This window comes from Psammomys obesus, unplaced genomic scaffold, assembly GCF_907164565.1.
Source record: "Psammomys obesus unplaced genomic scaffold, mPsaObe1.curated_primary_1811, whole genome shotgun sequence".
Classification (NCBI taxonomy): Eukaryota; Metazoa; Chordata; class Mammalia; order Rodentia; family Muridae; genus Psammomys; species Psammomys obesus.
In genome coordinates, this window is record NW_026596039.1 from 1,689,989 (window position 1) to 1,702,629 (window position 12,641).

A 12,641-nucleotide genomic window follows, 5' to 3' on the forward strand; every position below is an offset into this window, starting at 1 on the left:
TGATGATAGCCATCTGTGTTGGTCAGATAAGATGCTGGTGTTACTTAAATTTTCTTGTATTTGTTGAAACTTGTTTTGTGTCCAGGTATGTGGTCAGTTTTGAAAAAGGTTCTGTGAGTTGCTAAAAATAAAGCAGAGTAACAGAACCAAAATATCTTGGCACAGGGGTCTTTTCTGAGACTGATACTCCAACCAAGGACCATTCATGGAGATAACCTAGAACCCCCTGCTCAGATGTAGCCCATGGCAGCCCAGTATCCAAGTGGTTCCCTAGTTAGGGGAACAGAGACTGTCTCTGACATTAACTCAGTGGCTGGCTCTTTGACTGCCTCTCCCAGACGGGGGAGCAGCCTTACCAGAGGAGGACACAGAGGAGGACAGTGCAGCCAGTTCTGATAGACCTGATAAGCTAGGGTCAGGTGGAAAGGGAGGAGCAACTCCCCTATCCGTGCACATGGAGAGGGGCATAGGAGGAAATGAGGGAGGGAGGGTGGCATTGGAAAGGAATGAAAGAGGGGGCTGCAGGTGGGATACAAAGTGAATAAACTGCAATTAATATAAAAATAAAAATTTAATTAAAAATTTTTAAAAAGAATTTTATTCTTTTGTTTTAGTGTGAAATGGTTTGTAAATACCTGTTAAGTCCACTTAGTAAGTGCTGTCATTTAGCCCCAACATTTCTCTATTCTCTCTTTTTTTATTTATTTTTGTTTGGGGGTGGGGGGAGTCAAGATGGCCTGTCTGCTGAGCCAAGTCGCATATTGCATTCATACACTCTCTCTCTGTGTGAGTCGACATTTGATTTTAGTTGTAGTGTTTCTTATATGAATTTGGCTGCCTCTGTGTTTATTGCATAGATGTTAAAATTGTGACATGGTGATTTTTTTTTTCCTTTACTGAGTATATATTGTCTTTCCCTATCTTTTCAGGCTAGTTTTGGTTTGAAATCTGTTTCTTTCAGATATTTCAATGGTTGTATCAGCTTGGTTTGGGGTCCACTTGCTTTGAATATCTTTTCCATTACTTGCCATGAAGTAATGTCTATTCCTAATGTTGAGGTCTGCTTCTTAGATGCTGCAGAAGAATGGATCCTGTTCACATATTTTATCTGTTTCTCTATATTTTTTAATTGGAGAATTGAGGTTGTTGATGTTGAGAGCTATCAGAAAGAGAATCAGTACATTTGTATCAGCACATCAGCACATCCTCTATCAGCTAGATGACAGAGGACCAGGACATCTTAGCCTTCATCTGAGACACTTACATTTGCAGTAGATAGTGATAACACAGAGGCCCACAACTTAGTAGCTATGCACACGGGTTTCATAAACATTCAGTCCTCTAAAGATGAATGCACAGATGTATGGTAGGAAAAAAAAAAAAAAACTCTATCTAACACTGAAACTACTATAGGACGCCAAGTACAAGTTTGTAGTGATAAAAGCTACCGTACTGGGCAAACTTGGCAGTCATAAACCCACATCTACTCTAACAAGTCTGAATGGTGCATAAGTATACAAAAGCATGAGGAAGAATGCCCTTACACAGCACGGTTCTAAATAGACACAGATTTATACAGACATCATTGTTATAGATTCCCATTTACAACTGTTCACAAAAATAACTTGACCCTACAGAAAATGTCCTTTTAGCAACGTTCAAAGTAATTAACTGTTAAGATTTTCAAAGTGGCAGAGGTATTGAAGCAATAAAAAGAAAAGGAAAAGAGGAACCAAACAAACAAAGACACCCACGAAAGGCAGATTGTGACAAAAGTGTATGCATCAACTTTTGACAGTATCCTCTCCCAAAGTACATGACACTGTATAAAAATTTGCTGGAGAAATATTACAAAACTGAACCCTGTACATTTACACTTGAGTCCAAGCCATTCTGAACATGGTGGGAACCCACAGTTCGATTACCTTTCCCACTCACTGCTTTCTCCTCTCGAGGGTCATGACTGGAGTCTGTGTCATTTGAGTGATGTGTGAGAGAGTTTTCACTGCCTTGGGAGAGTCTACGCTTTCATACCCCGCAGAGTGGGTTTATGTAACTATTACCTCCTCTGCTAGTTCTCTCCTCTGAGCTGTTGGAGGCCTTATTACCACTCCCTGAAGAAGGAAAATCATCCTCAGGTGTGCTCCCCTCCCTGTGAAATCCAGACCCAGACGTTCTCTGGCGGGAGGAGCTGCCATTACTTGGTCCGACTGCAGTCTTTGCTTGTGGCCTCTGCCTGGTCTACAGGTTCAGAAGATGTCGTCCTGCTGGTACTTGGGGCTGAAGCTTGAGACTGCTGCTGCTGGTACTGTGCCAACTGCTGCCGTGTCTCCTTCAGTTGTTGCTGAGGAACTAGAACGGTGCTCTGCATACCCTCTACTTCTTCGTCAAGTTGAATGGTGAAGTCATTCAGTTCATCCTGACTGCTTTTAAGCTCCTCACCATAGCTCTTCTGTAAAGCCAACTGCTTCAAGCAATACGGCCCTGGGACAGCTGCCTTCCAAGCTCTTGGTTCTCCTGGATAAGCATTCGCCACTTCGCCACTCACTTTTTACCTGTTTGGCTATCAGGCGTAAACCTCCAGGCACTCAGTTCATTTTGGGCTTGTTCCAGTTTGTCTTTAGTCTGTTCCAATTCACCCTTCATATTTAGGAAAACAAGTTGATGGCTGGGTTGTTGATCTCAGTTGGGCAACATTCGGCTGCTGGACTTGCTTGAGGTACTGGATTTGAGTAGCACACTCTTGTATCTCTTGTTCCTTGTTTGCTAGTCGCATGACAAGAATGTTTTCCCTGCGTGCAGACTCCTGCTGTTGATGCTTTAGTTTTTCTTCAGATTCCCTTAAGCCTGTCACACCGTTTGAATTTAGATCTGTGTACTTCCCTTCCAGAGCTTGAACATATGCTTCATATTGTTTCCATCTTAGAATGAACTCATCCCGTGCCATAACTTTGAAGTCTGTTTCACTCAGACCGACTTTTTTAGGAAGAAGTTCTTCGCTGGTCATCTTGCACCCTCTCCAGCACCGCCTCCTCGGTCATCCAGAAGGCGCCTCAGGCGAGGTGGAGCTTCCAGGAGAGGCCAGCTAAGGCAGCTCAGGGCCCTGGGGCGTGGAGGAGCAGCCACACTCCGCAGCTGCAATCAGGCCATCTGCGGGGTCCCGCACCTGTCCGGTGGGAGCTGTGCCTCCTTTGTATCTTTTTGCACTATTTGTTTCTTTCTTCCAACTTGATCTCTTCCTTTGTGAATTTATTTATTTATTTATTGTTTGATATTAGTATGACATAAATCTTATCTAGGTTTCCTTTGTCAGTTGCTATTGATTTTTGATTTATGATTACCATGAAGATTAAAGAGAATATCTTATACCAGTCTACCTGAACATGATAAAAACTTAACTAATAGGATATCATAAAGCTCTATGAATCTTTGATTTTCTGCTGTGCTGAACATAAAACCCAGGTCCTCCAGTGTCCTAAATAAAACTTACTCTATTGAATTATATCCTTTCTCTCTACAAATAAATTTTGATTGAATTTTCCAGCACTCGTTGACTTACTACCTAACTCTAAGACAGAGTTACATGATAAATGTCCTTTATATGTAAGTTTGGGGACACTCAGGGATAGGTGAACACAATGGCCTCAGTGCCTTTGTCATCAAGTTACCTATCCATAAAACATCCCACATCTCTTTGATTTCTAGAACTCCAGCACATCCCCAAGCTCTGGTTCTTATGTTTCAAATTGGAAACAGTGTTCATGACTCCAGTTCTATCAGAATGTTGTTTATATGGGATTTCAGCAGAGGGATGGTAAAGTTTCTTTCTGCATCTGGGAGGGACTGAAGGAATAAAGAGATGATGAGATGACATGCAGGGGATTCTATACTAGTCTCGACGGCTCCCTTGACTTTTTCCTAGTCATATCAGAATTGGGCCTCAGTTCTGCAGGCTGCTGATATTCTCTGCTGCATTTAGATTAGGCTTATAACACAGGAAAGACTCTGCCTCTCAGTACTGGGAAGCATGAGATGTTCTGTGAGTTCTAGATGTTCCTTTTCAGAAATCCATAGAATATACCTCCTTGATGTAGAGTCAGTTATTTCCGTAAGATCTACTTTGCCATCTGATGTCATTCTTGTTTTCTGTTTCCACAGATTTCTTAGAGAATGGCTTTACATGATGGCTATTTGATAAAAGAATTCATTCTGGTGGAGTTAAGAGATCAGCTGAGCCTCCAAGTCCCTCCTGTTCTTCCCTTTTCTATTAATGTATATGATAACTACACTGAGAATTCTGACTTTTAACCTTCACACTGGCACATACTCTTTTCTCTTTAGTTTTTGTAGGCTTTTTAAAAATTCTTGTGTTATAATACCCAAAAGGCTGGCTAATTTTGTACTAAGAAAAAATGCTATCTCTTAAATTGATATATGACACAACTCTCCTATTTTTTGCATTTTTGTCACCTCTAAATATTATGTTCTGATAGCACTGACCTATGATCGCTATGTGGATATAGCCACACCTGTAAAAAATTGCCATATCCCTTAGGGTGTGCTCCTATCTTATGTTTGTATCATACTTGATGGTGTTTTTCCGTGCCATGATCCACACTGGATTCATGCTGAGACTGACCTTTATCGATAGAAACACAGTCAGCCACTGTTTTTGTAGTCTCTACCCTTTGCTACAGCTCTCCTGCATCCATGTGAATGAGATCGAGTTGTTCATTGTAGTGGAAAAGACATCATTGTGCCCACTACTACTGTCTTCATCTCTTTTACATTCATCATGTCTAGCATCCTTCAGATAAAGGCTACTGAGGGTCACTCTAAAGCCTTTAGCACCTTTAATTGTCATATTAATTGCTGTTTCTCTCTTCTTTGGATCTGAGGCATTTGAGTATCAGAAACCCTCCTCAGATGCATCCATGGATGAGAGAAAAATATCTTCTTTTATACCATTGTAGCTCCCATGTTGAAAATTTTAATTTACGGCTAGAGAAACAAAGTTGTTAAAGTTACACTAACCCTTAGCAGAAAGATGTTTTCAATAATTTTTTTTTCTATGTCTAGAGGTAAAGAATGCATCATGAGAGTTTTCTTTTTGGAATAAAAAATCTGATGGCAACTCGTTTTTACTTCTTTCTTATCATGGGGGAAAAATTGAAAATGTCTGTATTTAGTTATTTTAATCATTTTTTTGTTATTTAATTATAGATTTTGTTTGATCAACATGATTTTCATTTTTACCAGTTTTGGTTTCTATTTTCACTTAAAGTTCACTCCACAGGAAGGAATTTCTGCCACAGCAAATGTAGCCAACTACCTGTGGTTGAAAGAAGGCTGACCCAGGAAGTGAACCAAGCACTGCCAACTTCCTAATCCAATCTAATCTTTAATTTTTAAAAAAATTTTTATAAATTTTATTATTTTAAACCCTGAAAAATGAATAAAAGCATCACCCACCACAATTAATCAGATCCAAAGTCTACACATCTCAATTAGAATAAACATAGGGAACAGAAGCGGTGGAGCTTCACAATAAATTTTACTCTTTCACCACAAAATATATTTTTATATACTTATCCAAAATGAAAAATCCAGAGCTGAGTTAGAATATTTAAAAAATTAGTTTTATACCTTTTTTTTATAACTCAAGTCCCTCACCCACATTCAGTCCTTCCTCATCCATTACTATTTACTCTTTCTTTTTCTCTTTTCAACATGCTTCACTGAACTCACATGTAATTCTGTTTACATGTGTACGTATGTCATTGGACAGATTCCACATTTGAAGAACATGAGTATTTTTTTTTATTTCTCAGAGTTTCTGACCTTGATGAACAATATAAATTCTAAACCATCCATTTCCTTTCAAACTCTGTGATTACATTTTTCTTCAGAGCTAAATAGTATCCGTGTATGTTTCGTGTGTGTGTGTTTGTGTGTGTGCATGTGTGTATAATATCAAGTTTCAATATCCTTTTATTTGTTGATGAATAATTAGTTTGATTTCATTTCTTTGCTATAGCAAATAATGAAGCAATGAATATGGAAGTGCAAATCTCTTTTGGTAGTGTAGAGAGTTATGTGGGTATATACTCAAGAGTAAACAAGTTTTCTAAGTGATTATTTTTATACCCATATTTAAGTGTAACTTTCATACACTCATCAAAGACACCTTTTCTCTTCTTCTTCTTCTTCTTCTTCTTCTTCTTCTTCTTCTTCTTCTTCCTTCTTCTTTTTCTTCTTCTGCATCTTCTATTTAATAATGGATACTGTTGAAAAGATATTAAAACTGGTCAAAATGCAGCTCAGGAAAATTCACAGAAGTAGCACAAAGACAGTATGAGCCAGAGACCCAGGATGTTTGTTGAGTGTGTCCACAAGACCTGGTAGGTAAAAATGTACCCATAAACTTTCAACAATATAATTGCTTGAATGACAGCAGCACAATAACAAATATTAATATGCTAATGCTAATAGGAAACAAAGAATTACAAATTGTCAATGGTTGTGGAGTAAGAAGAGAGAATCAGTTTCTTGTGTGGAAAGAAGTAGAAAGTTTCCTACCTCATTTACCCTGGGGAATATATAGTCCCAGAAGTAAAATTGGATTTGAATATTATCTCCAAGGGCATCAGAGTGAAATCATCTTCAATGCTGTATAAATAATTTCCTAGACATGTTCTTCATAAAGAATGTTAAATGAGGAGAAGGATCCTGGAGAGGTCTCTATATCAAGTCCTATAGATAATGGCACTCACTTGCAAATTTCATGATTTACATGTTTTTATTTGCTAAGTAGTATTCCATTGTGTAAATATACCACACTTTCTGTATCCATTCCTTTCCTGAGGGACATCTAGGTTGTTTCCAGATTCCGTCTACTACAAATAAAGCTGCTATGAATGTAGTTGAGCAAATGTCCTTATTGAATGGTGGGACATATTTTGGGTATATGCCTAGGAGTGGTATAGCTGGATCTTGAGGTAGCACTATTCCTGATTTTCTGAGAAAGTTCCAGATTTCCAAAGTGGTTGTACAAGGTTATATTCCCACCAGCAATGGAGGAGGGTTTCCCTTTCTCCACATCTTCTCCAGCATGCATCATCCCTTGAGTTTTTTATTTTACTCATTCTGATGGGTGTGAGCTGAAATTTCATGGTCATTTTTATTTGCATTTCCTGAATGACTTTAGGTATTTCTCTGTCATTTGATATTCCTCCATCAAGAATTTTCTGTTTAACAAATGGTGGGAACTAGAAAAGATCATCCTGAGTGAGGTAACCCAGAAGGAGAAAAACACATATGATATATACTCTCTTATAAGTAGATATAATATAGAATAAACATATAATATAGAATAAACATATTAAAATCTATAATCCTAAAAAAGCTAAACAACAAGGAGTACCCTAGGGAAGATGATAAATCCTCATTCAGCAGTGCAAACAGGATAGACATCAGAAGGAGAAAACAAGGAACAGGACAGGATCCTTTCACAGAGGACTTCTGAAAGACTCTACCCACCTGGGTATTGAAGGAGATACTGAGACTCATAGTCAAACTTTGGGCAGAGTTCCTGAATCCTTATGAAAAAAGATGGAGACAAAAAGACCTGAAGGGGCTGAATCTCTACAAGGAGAAGAACAGAGCCAAAAACCTGGGCCCAGGTGGGCCTGCAGAGACTGATACTCCAACCAAGGATCATGCATGGAGAACCCCTGTTCAAATGAATCCCATTGGCTGCTCAGTTTTGAATTGGGTTCCCTAGTAAGGGGTACAGGGGCTGTCTATGACATGAACTCAGTGGCTGGCTTTTTGATCACCTCCTCCTGGAGGGTGCAGCCTTGCCAGGCCTCAGAGGAAGATGATGCAGCCAGCCTTGATAAGACCTGATAAGCTAGGGTCAGATAGAAGGGAAGGAGGTCCTCCCCTTTCAGGGTACTAGGGAAAGGGCATAGGGGGAGAAAAGGGAGGCTGGGTGGGACTGAGAGAAGAGAAGGAAGAGGGCTGCAATGGGGAAACAAAGTGAATAAGTTGTAATATATATATATATATATATATATATATATATATATATATATATATATATAATGATAGTGGCACTCAGATAATATAATTTGCATAATGTTACCTGGTAATAGAAATGAGAGTTCTTTAGACTTCTGTTCTGTAATGTAGAGAAAACCTTGGCAGAATCAAATTTTTTAAAAGAAAAAACAAACAAACAAACAAACAAAAAAAAAACAGAGTGATGGTCTTTATCTAACTCTTAAATAAAGTCAGAGATTGAAATTTACAAATGTTCAGAAGCTTTCTATATAAAAAGGAAGGACCAATAATTCAGAGCTATCATTTCCTTCTGAAGCAGCATTGTTTCTCCGCAGAGAGCAAAGGAGAAGACCAGAGAGCTAGCAAAGTTCTGCGCCCTCTAGGCACGGAGGGCCTATCATTATGCTTTCACACACCATCCTCCTTCATACAGATTTGACAATGAAGTGTTGATGGTCGAAAGGTTCTTGTAGGAGGAATGCAGATCCAAAGTTTGCTGTTTCTTCAGCATGTCTTAGATCTGGGAATTATTTTGAAGGATACTCTAGATCTACCGACAAATTAATGCTTGCTGTTCATGTTTTGGAAGCCAAAAGACCTCTGTCAGTTTCCACTCTAGTTCAGTTCTCAAGGTCTCCATCCTAAAGGGCACACATTCATAACTGGCTGTAAATGGAGGGTGTCTAAAATGAAGTGAGTGAAGGCTGACAAACATAAACTTGACTGCTAAAGACAGATAGACACAGAGATGAGAATGCCTGTGTATCTGCTTGGCACATTTCTCGCAGGTATTTTCACTATACCTAACCTTCCCTAGGTGTCTCCCTCATAAGGGCAGCAATAACACCATACAATAGACAAGTTTCATCAGAGGCTCTGGACTCCTGGGTGCAAATATGCAGGATAGCATATTTGTCCTAATTCTGAACATGATCTCTGTCTTTCAGCTCCTGATAGAAGAGAATGGATACTGAAAATACTTCCTTCATTACTGAGTTCATCCTGGTGGCTTTAACAGAATATTCAGAGACCCAGTTCCCTTTCTTTCTCTTCCTAGGCATCTATGTTGTTACTGCGGCAGAAAACATGAGCTTAGTCACTCTAATTGGTCTCCCCTTCACACTCCCATCTACTACTTCCTCTTTAATTTGTCTTTTTGTTGATCTCTGTTACTCTACCGTCATCCCCCTGAAACTGTTGATAAACTTTGTTTCAGAGATAAATACAATTTTCTGTGAAGGGTGCATGACTCAGCTCTTTCTCTAACTGCTTCTTTGTCAGCAAAGAATGCTAAGTGTTGCCAGTTCTGACATATGATCGCTATGTGGCCATCTGTATGCCCCTGCTGTACACAGTTACCATGTCCCCTCAGGTCAGCTTTCTGTTTACTCTCACTGTATATGTCGGAACACTTATTGGTGCATGGACCCACACAGAGTACATGCAAGGACAACAATCAGTCATTACATGTGTGACATCATTCCTCTGTTGGAGCTTTCCTGCATCAGCACTTACGTCAATGAGCTGGTAGTATTCATTGTTGTAAGCTTTGATGTAGGCGTGCCCAGTATTACCATCATTGTTTCTTACACATGTATCCTTTCTAGCATTCTTCACATTCTTTCCACTCAAGTAAGGTCCAAGGCTTTCTGCACTTGTAGCTCACATATAATTGTGATTTCTATTTTCTTTGAGTCCGGGGCATTCGTGTACCTCCATCCTTCTGTTTTGTCCATGGATGAAGGAAAAGAGTCCACTGTATTCTATAACATTGTGGTGTCCATGCTCCATCCTTTGATCGACAGCTTCAGGAATAAGGTCAGATCTTCCCTGAGGAAAACCTTGTGTACTAAAATATTATCCTGAGTTGGAGATAGTATTAGTTACTTAAGAGAATACTGACTTCTCTTGAAATATGAAAAGAAAGTATCAAAAACGGAGCACTGGGTTTGGAGTTGATTTGATCTGAGACTTTGAAAAAGTAAGGATATCATATCTGACAGTGTTAGTAGAAAAAAAATAAGTTAATACAAGGTTATAGTGATTTTGAAATTTCTTTCTCCTCCTCTTTCTTTTTTCAGTTTTTATACTCATAGCAATCCTCCTGTGTCAGCCTCCTGAATGAAGAAATTACAGAGAAAGACCATGTATTTTATAATGTCTCTCTAGAGCTAGAATTCCAAAGTATGTAAGGACTCCTTTTCTCTAACATAAGGACTCCTTTTTTCTAACATCCTCCTAAACACTCATTTTAGTTCCCTTTTTTGGGTACTAGTTATTCTAACAGTTATAGTGTTGCATATAATATAGGTTTTATATTCAATTTCTCTATGATTTATGCTTCTGAATTTCTATCATATGCTTGTGGCCATTTAAGTTCTTAACATAATTTAAATACTGATCATCATATATATTGTCTGCATATATCTCCATAATTTTGCAGGCTGTCTTGCTAGTCTGTTCAGTTTTCTTTTTTTGTGGAGAGCTTTTATGTTTGATGTGATTGTGTAGCCTACATTATTGCTTTTGTTGTTTGTGCCTTTAATGTCATATTTTTAAAAGATCAGAAAAGTGTCACAAAGTCTGTAAAGAAAACCATATTAGTCATTGATAGTTACCTAACAAAAAGGAAGCCAAATGCCCTCACCGAATGTGCATTCTGATATTTAAAGGTGTTTATTAATAAGGAAGAAAACATGCAAGTGTGAAACTAGAATACATTTCAGTAACTGGAGAGATAAACAATTCTTGGCACATCCACACAAAATAATTTTGTTTATTTAGAAGAGAAGTAGGTCAAATCATGGAAACATACAGAGGAACCTCAAAGGTATATTACTAAGTGAAAATAGTTAATCTCAAAATTACACAGATACATTGCATAGTTCTAAACATAAGAACTCCAGAAAAAGTGAACTATAGTGTCTAAAACTGATCATGGTTATTGGGGTTTGAGGGTAAGAAACAACAAATAAGTTATATGTAGGACATTTTCTTAGGGCAGTAAACTACTCATGGTGAATTATTGTCAAAACCTAAATAATCGAAGCACCTAGAGTAAGCCACAATTTAATCATGGACTTTGGGTGATTTCTGTGTCAAACTTGTTTGTCTCTTACAATAGGGGGTTCCATTCTGATACAGCTAGTTGATAGGCATAGACTATGAATTAAGTGAGGGCATATATATATGTATATATACATATATGTATGTATGTATGTATGTATATTTCCATGCTTTGTTTGGTAGCGCACCCTTAATATCCTATCCCTTATGGAATACAGGCGTGAAGAGTACAAAGACTAGACCAGCCTAAGCTACATATCCAGACCCTAACTAAATAAGTAAATGCTTAAGTAAATAACAAAACCAAGAAGCAAAGTCAAAAAAACAGCAAATGTTACCTAAGGAACAAAGAGCAAAACCAGTTTTCTGAGTGGTTACAGCTGAATGTGTTCATGGGTGGAGGAGGATGAGGAGGCAAAGTCTGCGGAGAACGCAGTCTCTTTGTCTAGGGAATGAGAGAAAAGACTGTGGTGCAATTTTCCTTGAGAAAATGTAAAAAAAAAAACAAAACATGTATTCATCTAATATGGAACACTGACAGCAGAATAGAGATTTCACTCTCCTCCTGACAAGCTTGTTTGAAACAATAGGTTACTTATGCTTACAGAACCAAGTATTTGAAAGGGCATGTATGATTCACAGGCGGCAGATTCACAGAAAGTCACACTACAGAATGAGTAATAACTCATCAGATCCTATTGCTGAGTCTTCCCGACCAACTCCCCTGACGAGAGTCTCCGCTACCCAGAAATATGTTGTTATTTTTATAATCTCAAAGAGGGCCTAATGAGTCTTAAAACTTTCCAGATTCCTGAGATTCCTGAGATTCATAAGTTCTGTTCTACCCTGTGCTTCCATGTTTGCTCCAGCAGGAGGCACCCTGGCACACAAAAGGCACATTACCCTGGATGTGAACGCAGAAAGGAGCAGAGGATGGATCATTCCAGACCAAAGAGGAAACACCTTTCTTGTTTCAGAGACTGTCACCTGCTGATAGCAGTAACAGAGATGGCTTGCAGAATCTCTGTATCTAACGGAGGACTGAAAATGAGTTATGGTAGATGCCAAATCTGACAGTAAGTTCTGAAGATAACAGCGGTTGAGATCAGTGCATTTCTGGACACAGAGCTGCAATATCCACTTCCAGATCAAGTGAATTATGGGACATATAAAGACCTAATTTGATCTTGTGGGTAGTAGGAGAGGAATGGAGTCAGACGCAGGGTCTGTATTTTAGGATTGTATCTATGCCCAAGTGAAAGCCCACTCATATACTAAGAATTCAGCTCAATTCAGAAATATGCCATAAAACAAATGCATTTATTTACACAAACTATTAGAACCTCCTCAGCATTTCCACAAACTTTTCAGTAACGACCATTGTGCTCCAGGATCTAACTTAAACAATTGACAGGATTTGTAGACTTACATAAACCACCATCATGCTATTCTTGTATATTTCTTTTGTATTTTCAGAACAAAACTTCTCCTTGATATATACTCAGTCTAAA

At 38.5% G+C, this 12,641-nt stretch overlaps 3 pseudogenes; 2 read left to right on the forward strand and 1 right to left on the reverse strand.

The window, feature by feature from the left end:
* Positions 1-1,787: 1,787 nt before the first annotated feature.
* Positions 1,788-3,007, reverse strand: LOC129687760 (pre-mRNA-splicing regulator WTAP-like; annotated as a pseudogene).
* A 1,455-nt stretch (positions 3,008-4,462) lies between these two features.
* Positions 4,463-5,119, forward strand: LOC129687554 (olfactory receptor 145-like; annotated as a pseudogene).
* Positions 5,120-9,027: 3,908 nt separating this feature from the next.
* Positions 9,028-9,930, forward strand: LOC129687556 (olfactory receptor 145-like; annotated as a pseudogene).
* Positions 9,931-12,641: the final 2,711 nt, after the last annotated feature.